This window comes from Camarhynchus parvulus, chromosome 5 (assembly GCF_901933205.1).
Source record: "Camarhynchus parvulus chromosome 5, STF_HiC, whole genome shotgun sequence".
Taxonomy (NCBI): domain Eukaryota; kingdom Metazoa; phylum Chordata; class Aves; order Passeriformes; family Thraupidae; genus Camarhynchus; species Camarhynchus parvulus.
In genome coordinates, this window is record NC_044575.1 from 48,155,884 (window position 1) to 48,172,980 (window position 17,097).

Sequence of the window (17,097 nt, forward strand, 5' to 3'; positions counted from 1 at the left end):
TTTAATTCTTTGTGCCTTCATTCTCTGCTCTTCCGTTTTGTACAAGGGTTTCACTCTTTGAATCATCTGCTCTGTTAAGATACTTCTACAAAGGATTTCAATTAGCTCTTTTTCTGAAAGACAGAAATTTGTATGATAATGATATTTTTCATGTCTTTAAACAAGAGAAAACAAAGAAAGAGAACTGCTGTCATGTAAAATAATGCTTGTGTTCATACATTTATCAGGGGTGTAAAAATTCTTGGTTCATCTTCTGGCTACATATGGAAATGCGGCTTGATAATTCTGGAAAGCCCACACAAGCACATAGATTTGAAATGCATCTTGGCTATGTGTGTACAACATGGGTTTGCTCTCTTAAAAACCTGGGGTTTGAGTCCTGCTGCACAACAAATGACAACTCCTGAGTTAATCCTTCTGCAAAATATGGCAAATGATACTTGTCTCTTTCTTAATGAGGCCTTGCCGCATAATAAGGGTTCTGTGGTGCACAGAATTATTAACGTCAGATGAAGAGCTGTAACTAGAACTTGTGGCTCACTGCCCATCATATTTTTGCTAGGCCAAAGGGTGCTTTACAGATGTAATTTGCTTGTAGACTCTGGATCTCCATATAAATTTTTGCAAGGCATGGAGTATAATGGATGTGATTAACATATAAGGAGCGCCATGGAGCTCCAGGCATGCCTAATGCAGTTAGGATCTTCCATGTGCAGGAACAAAATCTCACTTGGTGTGCCAGGAACTGTGGGGCTCAAGTACCCTTTGTGCTGATGTAGTTCATTCATGGGAATGCCTGACTCCTGCTGAAAATGTAGTAAGGAGAGAGAAGGGGTTCCTCTGAGACAGTTATTGGAGAATTGTAGACCAAAGTAATAATGTCTGGCAAAATTAAAAATAGAAATCTGGAATTCTATGAGTTGATGGACATCTACTGAAACAGCTTATTCTGAGGCATTTTATGTGATTTCTTTGTAGGCAAAATGTCCATGAATGTCAATGGGATTTTTTTCTGTGTAAAGAATGCAGGAATACATTGTAGTAAGAATTGTTTTGCATCAAATATTGTTGAGGAATAGTTTTGATGGGCAAGTACAATTTCTAAGGACACTCATAAGTGGTACAAGTCCCCGATAAACAGATCCCTTGTTGATATGAATTGTCAGAATTTTGGTGAAGGTGATGGAGATGCAATGCACATGCCAGCTGAGGAACTACCCCTGTGAGAAAGATTCAGACTGAACTCTGCTAATGGGAGTGGAAAGAAAATGGGGGCAGCTTCTACTTGTGTCTCCCCTGCATTACTTCTTGGGTTCCTGACATGGTTGATGGTCAAAAGAAACACGACTGAAGCTGGATCACTTATGCATGGAGAGAGCAGGGTAAAAACCGTTTATACCTGCTCTCATTTTGTCTTCATGAATCAGTGAGTAACTGCCTGGCCTTTGTGAAGATGTAGGGTTAAGGGGCATTTAATTAGTGAGCATTCAGTGTAATTAAATATCTGCTAGTATGTTGCACATATTTTGTTTTCACTGGAGTTATCAGTAAAGGCCCACATTTCATAAGGCACTAATACAGTATGGCAGAGATTAGTATATCATAGAGGGAGGAGGAGAGCTAAAGTATTATCATATGTGAGCTATTAGTGTAATTATATTTTTAAAGTGGTGCCTCAAATTGGTTACTTGAAGTGAGTTTCCAGTTTGTGTAGAGGCAGCAGTAGAAAATAATTTATATAGGAAGGCCTCAGTCTTTTGTTTAAGTCAACAGCACATAAAGCATTTTAAGTTTGCTTTTTTATTGTTGAAGTCCCATAATCTATGAACACTTGGTCATGAAGTAGCTTGTTATTAAAATATAATATCATGTTCATCTGTGATTATTATTTTAATTCAGTGCTCAGTTGACTTATACAAAGCTGCCTGAACTCCTTCAGTAACCACTCTCCTTTCGCCTACATTACATTTAATTTATACCACGATGATAAAAAATTTGATTTATTTTACAACAGATCAGTAATTGTGCTCTACAAATAAGTCTGTAATGATAATCAACAGCATTTTCAACATAATTTAATTTGTCTTCTCCCGAGAGGTAGTTAAATGCAGTAATAATAACACTACTGTTATGGACTCTGCTGCAGTTAATCATGGCCTGAATATGCAGACAGCCCCAATATTGTATTGACAGAAATTAAATTAACCATCAGCTTGGGCAATCAGTGGCTGTACAGCTATTAAAAGTAATAAAGGCAACAAAACCCAACCATAGCCAATTATATTTTGACATATAAATGAAAAAAGACAGATGTTTTTGATTTGAAATTTTTATTTCATTGGAAGTAAAGAAGATATATCTTTTCATATACATTATTTCCCATGCCTTAATTAATTCATAATACACATCAGGGCCTAAGAATCATACTGACATACTGTAATATCACAAATGTATTCTGCGTGCCTCCTAACCCAAACATTTAATTATCCCCATACCTTTGCATTAATATGCTTTGTATAGCGTGTTAAGGCAAAGGTATATATCAAAATGGATGGACAACACAAGGTGCAATCAACATTCCAAAAAAATTTCAAGAGATAAGAAAAAAAGTGCCTCTGTGGGTTCAGTGTGGCATGTTTTTCTTAAACTCTTGCAGAGGTGAGAAGAAAATCTCCCAAAAATTCTGAAAAAGTTAGTGACTTGGCTTGGGTTTTGTAGAGGACAAATTAAGACATTATTTTCACTATATGTGTGGTTACCACTTGATAATTTTTTTCTTGTGCAAAATGAAGCATCCATACATAGGTAAAATTACTTTTGTGTTGTGTTCTCTTAATACCTCTTTTGTCTAGGAGAAATCAAAAATGTAGGTGCACTCAAAAGTGGCTAGTTACTTATATATTAAAATACAACGTAAAGTTTAAGTACTTGCATCTGTATATATAATATTCAATTATAAATCTTATGTATAGTTAAGGGGAAATAAAGTAGATCACACATAAGCTTTATGGATATTTTATCAGGGAACAATGCTTTTAATTAACAAATCATGGGAGTTGCTAGGTAATAAAATCTAAATATATAACTTTGTTTTTAATTTACCTTTTAGTAGTTTCCATAGGTTTACAGCTTGAAAAGTATGTATTTCAATTTATTGTGATTTGTATATTATAATGAAAACAATATGTCAGGTACAAGTGAAATAAAATAGCATAATATGTCATTATTCTTAACTCAAAACCAGTGTGTATAAGAAGAGCATTTTGAGAATTACATTTTTATCTGTCTCTTTAGACAGTGTTTCATAATCTTATGTAGCAGTTACCTAGTCTATCAATAACTTTTTGAGAGTTTGAAAAACTGCATTTTTACAAACATGTCATGAGTTGACTTTTTCAGACTGATGACTAAAGACATTGCATTTTAGAAGGCTGCATCTATAAAGATCAGAAAGGAATTCAGTTGCCTTATCTCATAGGAATCCATAAGCTTAGTTCAGATCCATTGAAAAACATAAATACATGTTTAATTTGACACATACTATTACCCAATGCATATGAATTTTCCAGTTCCTGAGCTCTTCTCTGGAAAGAGCCTTAGCCAGGAGAAGAAAATAATCTTTCATCTCTAAATCTTTTTGCTCTGTAGATTTATTAAATTCAATACAGTTCACTTACATGGCAAAGGAGAATAATCCTGCAGGAACTAGAAGATAAAATTATGTGGCTTGTGCTATGCAGGTCAAGCTAGGAGCTCAAGGTTTTTAGAAATTCCCTTCTGACCATACAACCCATGAATTGAAGTTCTTAAAAAGAAATTTGCCCAAGACAAAGGCAGGTTTTAGAGAAGCCCTGACTGTACACCTGGAGTGACAGAGGAGACATTTTCATTTTTTAAAAGTTGAAGTGTCTGTGAGCAGTAGAACATGTAAGGCCAGGTTTCCCAAGGCAGCTGTTGGATGTCACTAGGCCCTAGTGATGCACCAGGTTCTCTCTTCTATCATTCCACCAGACTTCAGATCACCTCTGTAGCAACTCTGTGCACATGCAATAGCCAAGTTCACCCTGCTATTCCTGGACAGAAAGTAATGAGAAACATTCTTTCTTCAGCCTCTGCATTTCACAAAACATCTAGGAATTTAATGATCCTTAAAATTTTACTTTTTCAAATGTAGCTACAGTTGGTTAGCGGTTTGAAAGGTGCAGAAAGAGACCAACAGGTATGTGGAAGAGATTTCTCTTATTCCAGAAGAAAGCAGCCAGGAGCAATCCTTTCCAGCCACTTGGAAGACAGTAATTTTGTAGAACATGTGACAGATCACAAAGTTATAAAGGCTGAATTGGAGCTCGTGTGCAATCTTTGAAGACAACATATTCTTGCCTCACCCATTAACAGGCTAACTATAATTAAATTTCTTCAAGGACAACATTTTGGTATATCATTTTGGTGTATATTACATAGCATGTGCACTTCTAAATATGAATGTAACAATATGCTGTCAGATGTTAATGTTTATATGTAGGTTGAGTCTAGGTATGTCATGTAATGACAAAATTCAGACTTCTTTAAGTTGCATAGGATTGAAAAATTCCTTTTCTAGGTATATTTCTGAGCTTTAACTTTCTTAGTCTTTATAAATAACCTTCTTTCCTGAAGAACAATGATTTTGTTAATAGGCAGCACATGAGGGCCAATATCTATTATGACACTTCTTACCAGGAAAGACAGATATATCATCCATGGCTATTTCAGTGATGAGTTATCTTTCCCCTTTGTAGCCATGAAGATATATGTCATAACAGAGATCAACTATCATTGTAATGCAATTTTCCTTTATGCAGTTTGTGTTGTAAATGGTGTTGATTGCTGACAGAAACTCAGACGGTGGGAGATAGGACTCCTGGTACTCACAGGGCAGGAAATATAACTTAGGGAATAGTGAATATTATATTTGATGAATATTGGCTTTCATCCTATAACTTTCTTCCAGGGTGTCTGCAAGTTTCCATAAAGAAATCCATTGCATTAAAACTCAGTCTGGAAATTTTGTTCCTCCAGACACTGCTATATATTCACTCATATTTGTTCAGAAGAGTGAGATACACATTAAGCTAAGGAGCAGGCTGCCATTGCATTAATTGTAAACTGATTCAGCAGGATGGGAGTCCTAATATAATTATGAGGGTCTTTGGGAAAATAAAACCAATCTTTAACTAATATACTAATCTATAACTAATATACTAAAAGAAAAAAACTACTTTTCACTAACAAAACATTAAATTAAACATTTCAACCCATATCCTCCCTGCATTTCTAGAAAGGGAACAACTTATTATCAACAGGATAAATCTAGAAAATACATGTTTGGTTATCAATGCCAGCAGCATTTGTTTTCTTTCAACTGTTCTTTCTTTCTTCTGGCTCTTAAATTGTAGTAATCTAGGCCAACAGACATTTTAATATTAAGAGCAACTAAGTGAACTAAGCCAAACCCAAACCTAACCTGATCTTAACAAAAAGCCTTCCAACATAATTCACAGTTTTGCTTTCTGTGAAAATTTTCTCATAATTGTTTTTATTAGACATGTTACTTATCATAATTACTATTTATGGATAACATAAAATGAGAAAATATTGACATTGAACATGCACTACTTTCAACTGCTACCTTCATTCTTTCACTCTGATATTGACAATATTAATATTGTATTAATATGTATTACTCTATCTGAAGTTGTCCTGGCCAATAAGTAACTGTTTTAGAAGAATTTATCAAGAAGAATACATGTTGAAAATATTACAGTTTTTTGCTTTTTATATACAAATACACATATATGTTATGTAACTTTGCTGTGTTATTAAATGTGTTTGAATTAAAAAAGACAAATTAACAACAATTAAGAGTATACCTATATAAAGAACAGAGAGGTTAGTGTGAAGCGAAATGTATCATGAGGTAATTGTGAGTCAGAACACCAAACTATATAAAATATCTGAAATTTTCACTGAAAAATAAAAGCTTTCTTGTTTTTCTTCTTTCTTTATTTTTTTCCTAATAGCTAAGTTGTAAATGATACTTGATTTCATTTTAAGAATATAATGAGGCCCAATTAATGTGACTTCACTAAAAGGAAGACTGTTTTTTGTTTAAAAGGTCTCAAAATGTTCCTACACTTCATAGTTTTATGATTTTTTAAAAATAAATTCTTTTATTTCTCCCATTGTTTCTGGAGTTGAGAAGTATTGACCACATATTTGGTCTATGCTTTTGAACTTTGACACTTTCTTTCAATTCAGTGACACATGAGCAAGGTAGCATCTAGGTGACCTTCCTGAACATCCTGGTAAATTGTAGACTGGAAGAAACAATTGCTTTAGGATATATAACTTGTTCATGTTCCTATTTCTGTCCAACAACTTATTTTGGTCTAACATTAATGAAAACATACCCAGGCAGGTATGTAAGGAAATTTGAAAGCTGTGGACACAGACTGGTATCAGTATTTCACATTGCACCCTCTCAGAGAGATAGGACAATAAACGCATCTGAGTGAATCTGGAGTATTGGAATAAATCAGTCAATAATTTGGGGGTTGTTTTGCTTTCAGTAAATAAAGAATCTTATCACAATTTCCTTGGTAGTGAGTTTGTTAAGGCAGGTGCCACACTGCACTTTCTGTTGTCTAGACTGCACTTTTGAGATACCCAGTTACTTGCATTATTATTAACACCTGCATGAATGCATCTACCTTCTTGCTCACAGAATGTGCCTTAGGAATGGGAAATGGCATTTGACTGGCTCTAGACCTGCAGGCTGGCTGCCCAAAAATACACATAACCTAACCAGTGGGAAGAAAAAAATCATTTGTAAGCAACAGTTGAACACTAAGCATCACCCTTGTTATGCTGGTATTGTCTAGAAAGCAGAGTGGCAACCGATCAAAACAGAAAACCGCAACTTGAAGAAACAACATGTTATTTTGATAGCTCTTGTTTTAAGAATGCAAGCACATAGCAGCTTGATTTTTCAGTGTGTTGTTGTTTTAAAACTATCACAGCTGAATGAGCCTTTCTCTGGACAGGATTTTTGTATTACCTGTCAGTTCTGTGACTTCTGTTCATTTTCAAAATGTACTAATGGACATGCATCCTTAATAATCTTTTATGGCCAAGGAGTTGCTAGACTGAAATATATGATACAGGAAATGGATCCTTCTCCAGTATAAATTTTGCCATAATTGTGAAACTGTATTTTCCAATTCAAAAGGCACAAACAGCAGGTTTTTCATGTAAACTATGAAATCTCATAAAGAGCAATGAGAGATTAGAAATCAAAATATTAAAGGTAACATTCAATATAAGATCTTACTAAAGGTTTCTGAGTATGAGACTCCCTGGAGAAAAGAAGCAATGCAGAAAATGCTGTGTCAGGTTATTTAATCATCCTTCTTGAAACCTTTTATTTTTAAAACAATTACTGGACATATTATAAACTGCTGCTTTATTGTTCCCCTTTCTCCCTCTGGCTTTCTCTTCTATTCCATTGCAGTATTTCCTTTCTGTCCATGACATCATTTTAACTTTCACTAGGGGAAAGGGGAAAAGAGACAGAGAGAGAAAGGGAAAAAACCCTCACAAGACTCAGCCCCCACCCACCCCCCCGCCCATTCCTTTCTTGGCAACAGAAATACCTTTAAGTGTAACATAATTGCAATCTCTCTGCCCTTTCTCCCCCCTCTGGGACTATTCAGCAAACCCTACAACATACACTTAAATCTTCAACTTCTTAGAGACACTACACGCAGATGGGAAAGATTTGATTAAAATTACAGTGCTTTAGGTTCAACTTCACCTATTAAGAAAAAAAAAAGGATCTGGTGGTGGACTTCTTTCCCTGAGAAATAACTAGGCCACAGTAATTACAGGCAGGGCCCTGCTGTGTACCATGAATAGGATCCCTGGGGTGGTATTTTCCTGTAACCTGTCTATGCAGGGCTGTTGACATCAACATGAATGATAACTATGCTGGGCTTCCTTTTTTTGTTGTTTGTTTTACTTTTTATTATTATTATTATTATTCTTTTTATGCCTTAGAAAAAGAAGGGGAGGAGAAAGAAAATGAAATAAGTTATAAGTGTTCTGATTTACATTTTTTGTGTCAAGGATGCTTTTATGTACTTTTCTATATATCTGTGTGATTATTTTCTTAGATTATTTTTCTTAAAGTTGCATTTTGGCCCTCAAGCAATGAAGAGACCAACATGAGGAAAATAATAGGCACAGAACACTAGATGCTACAGAAATTTAAATGTTAGTGCTTTTCCTCGAATTAGTGGGGGCTTTCATTTTTAAGCACTGCCCCACTTTAGGACAGCTGACTCATATTACTAAATAATGTCCACCAAATTGATTTTATTTGGGTTTCACGTTGTATTAGGCAGCTATACCTTGTTATTGTTTTAGTTGCCAGAAGTCTGAATTACCCAGAGAAAGCTTTACTTTGCACTACATAGCAGTGGTGAAATGGAGACTAGAATTATAGCTCCTGGCACACCCCAGACATTGAACAGAATCAGTTGAAAGTCTATTGGAAGAGAATATCTAATAAGAAAAGTAAGGAAGCAGCACTACACAAATTATCAATATGTTAGGAATGGGTCCAAATAAAAGTAGTGGAAATTTAGGTTGAGCTCTGGTCATAACCAGAAGTGTGTACAGGATAGTCACATGGAATTTAGAAGAAAAGGTATTGTCTGGAAGTCTTCCAAAAATGACAAAAGCTAAAGGATGAGAAGGGAGAACTACAGCAGGAGCTGGAACAGGACACCTGAAGTATTTCTTGAAAGAAGTGGACAAAAGGCAGCAAAGACAGAGCTCTTCCCTTCTCCATTTATGCTAAGTTCTTGAGAAATTGTGAATGGTTTGAGCATGGCCTGGCTGTTCTTGTCAAGATTTGAGAAAAGGATGTTGCAGTGATTCAAATGAGAGGTGGGAGTCTGGATATGCTTGCAAATTTCACTTAAAGCTCATAGATAGAGGGACACTGTATAGAAGAGTTCTGACATTATGGGCCTGTGTGCTGGAAAGGCTGTGGATATTGTCCACATTCTCAGTGATTGGGAAGAATTAGGGAAAACAGCTCTTTCTCTCCACATTAAGCTCTGGCTATTTTATATCTGCAAAGAAATGTGTGTGAGAGAGGCTTAGATTTTACATCGAACAGAGATAGACTTGTAACAGGGGGGATGCATAAGATCCTGCAGCTCAGCCATGAAGGGATGCTGTTGGGTGGCTGCAAAAAATCCAGTGCTATAAGTGCAGAAATTCAATTGTTTTTATTTCCTATAACCATGATAAAGATGAGTTTTGCCATTACAACCAGCTAAAATAAGGAAAAGATGACCGGATTGCTATGGGAATTGTAGTATTAGCAGTTAAAGAATGAAACTTCATTGTATTAAAGGTGATTTGTGAAATTCTTTAGTACCTTCCAGGAATGCTACTTCAAGGGAGGGTTGTAGAGCAGGGCAAAGTTTTCGGGTGAGGCCTAACTTGCTATGTGCCTCTCATGTGGAGTGGAGATTGATGTTTATGGCATTTTCTCTCTAATTATGGCAAGGAAGGGGGCTGAGAGAGCCATGCTTGGAAGGCTTGTGGGAGGGAGCTCACCTTCAGGCATGCTTAGGTGCCCCTGCTTTCTCATGTGGAGCAGCTGTGAGACTGATCTGCCCAATTGTGCTTATGACTCACATTCTCCATTTGGCTTTCCTTTCCCCATTCCCCCTATACTTCCATGGAGTCTTTTGTTACTGTTTTTATTTTCTACTTACTGTCCTAAGATGAATTCTTCAGTAGTATCTTTGCGCTGTTTTCTTTCTATTATGAGATTGTTCAACTTTGCTCTTCCCTGTCTCCTCATTTGCCTTAATGGCTGTTGCTATTGCTCCCTCAGGAATTGAACAATGTATCAGGTTCTACCAGAGCAGAGCCTTTTCTGCCTTTTTGTCAACTGAGAGTGTGACTTCTGCCCTTTGAGGCAGTTGACACATGCAAGGAAGCACTTCTGCGGGGCAGGACTTCTCCTGTCCTTCACTCTCCTGAGCTCTCCCAACCTCTGCCAGCCCTCCTTAGTTTCACAGCAGTAGTTCAGATGTGCCTGGAAGTGAAAGGCAGCTGTTGGATCTTGTTCTTATTTATCTATTTATTTATTTATTTTATTTCACACTAAATGTGAAACATAAACCTTCTTGTCATAGCCTGCCCTCCTGACTGGTGAAAAGGTTCTTGGCTCACAATACACCTTTTTGACAGAAAGCCCTCAGCACAGTTAAGGTATCTTTCATCTCCTCACCTTCTCTGGTGGTTTTTACAAGCAATTGCCCGGCTTAAGGCTGGGCTTTTACCAAGCACTCTCACAGTTCCAATGATAATAGATTTGTGTATACTGTAGAGTGATGCTGAGCTGATGCAGCCATATTTACTTCACATTAATCACACCCTTTTACTCAAAACAGTATAGCTCTGGTCTAAACCAATTAAGCTACTGATGTTTAGACAAAGAGATTAATATGGCTCAGAAAAGCATAACCTTTGTCTATAGAAACATCTTAAGATAATGAGTTTTATTCAGTGGGTAGGATTTATAGAAAGGTGTGTTTTGGATGTAGACATCTAATTGCACATCCTAAACCAACAGGAAATGAACTTGTGCAGGCAGAGAAATTTCATCTGTATACATGAAGATGTAAAGAAAGAATTATCTCACTTTAGGGCTGATGCTTGAGATTATATAGGGAATTAAAGATAGAATCCACAAAATCAAGAGATGACTAGACTAAGAGGCAAAGCAGAAAAAAACAAGCAACTTTATTTGTATTTAAAAATTCATTTTCTCCTTCATGTGTCATGCTGACTTTAGAAAAAAAAGAAAATCTTCCTTTAATTTCTCAAGTTATTCTAAAGACAAACATTCTCCTTTATATTTGGAATTTTTAAGTTGCAATACAGCCTCACCATGAACAATTCCTTAACTGTCTGCATCTCTAGAATACCATTTTTAGTTCAGGGAACATATGAACAAGATTAAATTATTTTTAATATTTATACATAATATACTTATGATGCCTGAATGCAATTGATATTAGATCTACTATGAATTTGTAATTAATGAGAACTTCAGTTAATTTTTGAATTAATTAGATAGGTTAGATATTAATACATTAGGTGTTAGATTTCTGTCCAAATTCAGCTCAAAGAGCCAAAGGATTCAGAATAAGGTCTGTTTTTGATGGAGTGTCATACAGTGTTAGGTCATTATTATTTGGAATAATCATGATTACCTCAGAAATTTACTTTAAAACCAAGCACCTCATCCCATAGGACCTAGTGTGATCAACAGGCACAGAAACTGAAAAGCCACTGTGCACCAGTACTGAAGCTCCTGGAAAGGGACAAAAATGAAGGAAATTGCACCTACTCAAGCTGCAAGGAAAGGAAAAAAATTCTGGGTATCCTTACCAGTTTGAGTTATTCAAGAAAACTATATCGATCAGGCATCTGTAAATGAAAATTCACCTTAGATATATATTATCTAGCGTGCTTGCCTCCTGTCATAGCCAGTCTATGTTGATTCAGAACAAGGCAGTTTCCTCCTGCGGCTGAGCACTTGCGCATTTAGAAGAAATAAATCTTTTCTGACCAACCAGAGCCCTGAAGTATGGGTTATGATATTACTGTTTGTCTGAATGCAGAATTTGTAGCAGTTTAATAGAACTGCTTTATGGATCATGCAGATGGAGAACTCAAAATGAAAGTCACCTACTGCATTCTTGTCTGCATCCCTGCTGGGGTCTAAGATCCAGACCATGTACTTTGCTCAACAATGGGGTGTTCCCACTTGAACCTCCAAGTAGGTCAAACAAAATATTTTCCTCCCCTTGGGGACTGAAGGACTTTTCCCCCCAGGACTACCCCACTGTTCCCTTGGCCCAGGACCCCATTTAAGCTCCCTGGGGCCAGCAGTCCCTTACCATCCCTGCCACACCAGTGCCGACTCCCAGTTCCCCACAGCCATCTCCTGTCCCAGTCCTAGCTCCTACCAAACCACTTGTGTGCCACATTCGAACCCAGATTGAGTCTGTCTCTGGGAAGATCCCAAATACTGGATGCTGGTGCTACCCCTCTGTGCCCCCTCAGCTGTCCTGCTCTTGCCTGAGGTAATGGGATGCAGGCTCTGTCATCTGAGGACTTTTGCTCTGCCTCCCATACTCATCATTTTTGAGGCACTTTCTGTTTTGAAAGAAGTGATAAAATACACAATCAGCACTTTGTCTTATGGTAAGATACCAGTGAGGGCTTTGCTCCATCTGTTCCCTTGTGATGGAGATATTCCTCATTTCAGGATTGCCATGGCTCACATGGAAGTCCTTCAGAAACCAATTTCCCCTTTCCCACATCAACAGGCTGTGGTTTCAGTGGGTGATATGTCCACATGAGCAAAAGCAGGGTGGGAAGACTTGAAATTGGGTCTTATCCTCATTTTTTTCCCCCCACTTCATTTAAAAATCCCTCACTTGTTTCTAGCATCAGACAACAAATCCAATCACCAATCTGGCACCTTCTATCCTGCCCTCTGGTGCCACCGCACGCAGAAAATGCATGTTCTCTTCTTGCTTCTACTTCTCACTATGAAAAAGGTGTTCTGCTTTACTGCATACTGCATACTTCCTCTCCAGTGTTTTGGCATCCAACCACTTCTCACCCAGTGACTTTGGAAACCAGCTCCAGCTCAAGGAAGTTGACTGTAACCTGTAATTTGTAGTTACCTAACAAATGTAAGCAGCAACTGTCCATGGTTTGACACACATCAACAAATACCTTGTGTTGTTGTGGTTCTATACCTTGGGGTACCACTTCCTAAATTTGTTGTGGGTAGATTTCTTCTCTAAGGGCTTTTCTTTCCCCATAGTTCCTCTGAAAAGTGCTCTCTGCCATGTAGCATCCAGCAGTCCAGGCTGGGCTGGATTGTGCCAGTGTGGAATTTGGTAAAGTACTTATCATCTGAATTATATGAACTGCTTAAAAAATAACTTAGTGAGGGCAGGAAAAGAAATTTTCAGCCATATTTGCATTTGTCCACGTTACCTAGACATTGTTGACTTCATTTTTTTTTTTTGTTACAATTCTGTGACTTAGTGGGAGCAGTCTCATTAGTATTGTATGTTTTGAATCCACTGAGAACTATGTTGAATTCCTCACACAGTGCTGATCAGTGAATCTTACACATAATTCTCTTGGTTATACTACAGGTTCTCAGTAAAGGTGCTGTTCACCACCAGGACTAAGAGGTACTCAGTCTGGTCAATAGCAATCCTTTTGAAATGAAAATGTGGATTTTGCACATCAGAGGTAGTTATTAACTCAGTACTGAGAGTGAAGAGTCCTGTGAATGTCCACATTTTTTGCAAATGAGCTGTAAGTTGGTTAATTTGAATCTGATTTGTGTCTAATGAGTTTAACTCAAGGGAAAACTAAGTATACTTGAACCTGGTGCTTGAACTAAGAATGTATGCAGCTGGATTCAGTATAAAAATAGTATGAATCCATTTTACATTGCATGTAGAAGTTTTTGCACAACTTTATGCAAAATAACTTTTTATTATACTACAGTTCTATGCAGTTTACTCTGTAATAGTGTTTTCAGAGGTAAGAACTTAAAATTGGAGGTAATGTTTGCTCCCCATGAATATTAAATATCCCAGGATTATTTTCATAATCATACAGATTCATAGCATGCCCTTGAGCAGAGCTATCTTACCATCAGGACTGGATAGTTCCTCAAGCCTGTGCAATCAAATGAGGGCCCATAAGCTGAGAAAAAGCTTTGAAAACAGTCAAATTAGAAGCATGATATTTGTACAAGAGTACATTTGAAGAGTGGAAAATCCATTGCTAAAACAGTTGCATGGCATAAATTTCCTGGATTCTGAGTCCTCTCTCCCTACTATTTGTATGCAGAGGAGTTCTGTATCCTTGGACACATCCCTGTTCCTGAACAGGTTATGGAACTATACCACACAATTCCTTCTTCTCCTCTCACATTCCCAGGAAGGATTATCTGTGCCTCTGTGGTTCCATTATAGTGAATCTGAGGGTTAAATACTGGGATTGTAGTGGCATATTCTCCCATTCCTTTTGGTCTTATTCTGGGGTTGTTTTTCTTAAAAGCCAGGCTAACAGGGAGCCCCATTCTTTCAGCTGGCTAAACTTCTGACTATATAAGCAAATATGCTTGAGATCACACTGTGGGAAAGGAAAATGGGCTTCCTGTCCTCTATTCTACAGGCATTCACAAAAAAGAGGGGTGCGGCTCATGCTTCATCTCTTCTTTAAATCTTGGTTTCTATAGTCATTTTTGCTGTTCTTGTTGTAGTGAAATTTGAGAAACATGGGTCACAAAGATTGGGTCTAGACTGGACTGGTTCTAGAGCCATGGTCTGAAGAATTCTGAGGATACTTTTACATGTAAATAAAAAAACACTCTTGTTCAGATTAAAGTTATTCCTTAGTGAATGGGACAGTCAGGAAAAAAATGCAGAATTGTTTTCAGTGTAGCAGAAAAGTAAAACCTTTTAGCAGAAGGATATCTTTGTAAATTCTGCAGAGACCTATACTATACAGTTTGCTATTGGAGTAGGCAGGGTGCAGGATCCATCTACTGTATTTATGAGTATTTGTGAATGTGTCTTAGATGTTGTCATTGTTTTAGCTAGGAAGGAGTTAATTTTCTTCCTAGTGGGGAGTACAGTGCTGTGTTTTGGATTTGGGGTGAGAATAATGTTGATAACACGTTTTAGGCACTGCTGAGCAGTGCTGCTGTTACCTCAACACGTGTTTTTCTCCTTTTACCCTTCTGATCCTCCCTCCCATCCTGCCTGGAGACAGTGAGTGAGGGGCCATGTGGTGCTCAGTTGCAGAGAAGGGTTAAATTTGTCACTCTTGCACCTTCATCACATCTCTGCATCTCAGGAAATTTTTGCAAAAAACTTTTTGCAAAATGAAAAGCATCTTCTATGCTGTATGCATATATTTCTCTCATCTCCTCTCTGCCAACTGAATGTAGGAGTTGCAATATATTAGTATGCATTTGGTTTGTATACAATCACCTGCCTATGAACATATATATACAGAAAGTATTTGGTAGCTTTGTGACCTTGAGATATGAGCCATTCCTCATTGACTAGCCTAAGAATACACATCCTGGTATGTTTTATTCATAACCCTATATGTGTGTGTAAATATACACATATATGCAAGTAAATATTCATTTTGTACATATTACACATTATAATGAGTGTGATTTATAATTTGAAAAATGAAAGCTAGTGGGAAAAATCTTACAAGTGAATACTATTTTCTCCTTTGATACCTTTCCAAATTGATGTTTCCATCTCATTGTTTTTGTATTTGTTTTTAACTTTATCTAAAAGATTTTAAAATGGGGTATTATTTAACAAAGAAGAAAACTTTCCCACTTTCTCATGTAAAGCTAATGTGACAATAAAACTGTCAACAAGGAGGCTAGATGCGTCTCACAAAAATCTTGAAACCTCTAAGTGGAATTTGCATAAAATAGTTCTGGTATTATTATTCACTGTTCTTTCAGTGACAGATATGTCAAGGCCTTAAAACCTAAAAGAACAATTATGCTATTGTATCTCTCGGAGGATTCAAGGGGTGTGTCTTTGGTGAAAAAGTGCTATTAGAGCTTTGAAAAGCAGTAAAAAGACAGCCCAAGGGGCTCTTTAGCTAGTCATTTTAAAAAGAATGCCTGGGCTTTAAGTGTCTTAAAGTACATTTATTCAACTCTTACTTTGTGCTTTAAAAAAATTGCTAATAATTAATGGCTGTAACATTTTTTTAACATTTGCATTATCTATAAATAAAAACTCTTGATAAAGCCTTTATTGATTAACTTAAACTGTGATTCTCTCATGAATGTTTCTGTATTTCTGTCAAGCATATTGCAAAGAATTATGTATAAGCTTTTTGGTTAAGCTAATATTGAGGAAATCATTGAACAATTATAGACCAAAACAGGAACTAATCAGTAAATCCATTACGTGAACAAGCTAGCTTAACATAACATGTCTGACATTAAAAATGAGGGATTGATAAGTAAAGTATCATTACAGCTGGATGTGCCATAGAAATCAGCAATCCAAATGTAATTTTATATTAAACATATTTCTTGATTTTAGGTTTAGACTTGTTGGATTGGGTATAAATACATATATATTTATATATTTTGAACTTCTCAGTAGAGAACAAGCTGGAACAAGCCTGTAAAGTACAAAATCACTAAGCAAAGAAAGAACATGTAAAATAAGTATAAAAAATGGATCAGACCTGAGAATATGGAGCAAAGAAATATCAAAAAGAATTTAAATAGGGAAAATCAAGACCTGAATTAGCAAACTTTAATTGTTGTCGACACTAGCCAGCTAATAAATGTATTTTAGCATGAGACCAAAAATAGCATGAAATTAATTTATTTCACACCCTTCACTGTAGAACAGTGTAATTATGAACTTGGCAACCAGGTGCTAGATTGGCCAGAGACCAGGTTAATATCCAGTATTTGATTATAAAATTATTAATTATAAATATGGCAGGTCTATCTCTTTCTTATCAGGATTGTCATATATCAATATAAAGTAAATGAGGAAAAAGTGCTGGCCTTAGCCAGCTATTTTTTTGTTATAAAAGCATACATTGCTGTTAGATCTAGAGTACAGTGAGGTGCTTTTCAGTTTTCACAGTAGTAGTCTTTTTACAAGTACTGGTGGTATATGGAAACTGTTAGAGCAGTCTATTTAATACAGAGAAAACAAAAGTTTCTACCCTGCACATTTTACAACAGACAGAAAACAGAAACTTCCATTAAAACTCTTATACATAGCATTGCAAGTCAGTAACTTTACCTTAATATTCTTTAGATATTCTATACACTAACTGTAGAAAATGCCATAAAAGCAGAGTAATGCTAGGTGTTTGGAAAAATTAAGCTCTAAAGTTTTAATGGTGGCCACTCTAACA